Here is a 1,597-nt window from a genome sequence, read left to right on the forward strand (position 1 = left end):
GAAGATATAGGGGGAAGATATAGTTATTTATAGTTACGTATACCACTAACTATTACTAAAGAATTTATTATAACTAGCAGAATAATAGTTATAGATTAAACAATAGTTACTAGATAGGTTAATTATTATAGACTTGTTTGCTGTTACGCGGCTTAAAAGTGGGTTATTACGGCTAGCGCTTTTTATTAGCTAGGTACGTATATACTTATTACTTTAGAAGGCTCTTAAAAGCTTTTAGCTATTCTAATCGGTAGTAATTTTCTCTAAGTTTAACGACTTATTTAATAACGTAGAGCTACCATCGCTAGCCCTATACTCCTAATAACTCTTTATAACGATACCTAGGTAGGTAGATAATAGTAGGTATACCTCCCGCAATTCTTCCTTTATACTAGGTGCTAATTATAAGATATACGGCCTGTTAAGAGTAGGTACCTCACTTACCGGTAACTCAGGATAATTATAAACCTTAAAGGCTAAGAGATAGTATAAGGAGAGCACCTAGATACTATACTAAGTAGGTAGGTAGGTACCTAGAGCTACTCGACTTTACTAGTTTACCTAAACTATTATATCCTTATTAATAGCCACGATATAAAGCTTAGTAGGTAAGGTCGAATTAATACTGATAATTAAAGGCTTATAGTGTTAGTACTCGACTTTCGGTAAAGCTAAGATTTCTTCCTTATCGTCTAGGATAGTAATAAGGGTAATAATCACGAAGATACGCTTTCTGTTATCCTAAACCTTAGTGGAGTAGATAAAGATTTAGTTAATCCGGTATAAAGGGGCAGACCCGTGTTCCGGGTCACGCCGTTAGATATCACGTGACTACTCGGTCCTAGACATCTGGTCTTATATACGGCTATTCTTCGGAATAGACCCACTCTATCTAGCTAGGTTTTTATCCGAGCTTTCACGATTATTACCTATCACCTATTACCCTTATAATCATAATTTACATTATCCTTCTTTTTTCGGTTTCTAGATAATCTAAGAGCCGACTATAGGCCCGCCTGCCTATTTATAGCTATTTATTCCCCTAATCGGACCACTGCCGACCCTTCCAGAGTCCCGGCGACCGTCTCCTCGGGACCCTTTATTATAAACAGCGTATAACTTAATTTCGTAAAATAAGCGATCGATCTGTTAATTCAATTAACTCTTTGGAAATCTCTGATCGTAGTGCTATTTATTCCTACGGCAGATCCACTCCTACTTTCGGGCCCGGAATAACCCGCTCCGGACCTGCTTTAGGCCAGCCTATACGACACACCCCCCTAACTAAATAACTATATGTTAGTTGCTTAGTTAACGTTATTTATAGGCTTTTTTTATCCATATATCCCCTTTTATAATATCCACGTAGCTTCTATCGAACTTCTCTTCTAGCTCTTTCAGATACTCCAGTAAAATCTCCTCTAGCTTATTTATTTAGAGACGTCCCTGTATATCCATTACCCCCACCTATTCCCTGAAGCTTATAACCTTTTCCCTAGATAGGGCCTTCGTTAATCTATTAGCGATTATATCGGCGCTTATAACGTAGCTAACTTTAATCCTTCTATACTGCTACGCCTCTCGTAACTAGTAGTTA

This window comes from Sodiomyces alcalophilus, assembly GCF_042370955.1.
Source record: "Sodiomyces alcalophilus JCM 7366 unplaced genomic scaffold ACRALscaffold_9, whole genome shotgun sequence".
Taxonomy (NCBI): Eukaryota; Fungi; Ascomycota; class Sordariomycetes; order Glomerellales; family Plectosphaerellaceae; genus Sodiomyces; species Sodiomyces alcalophilus.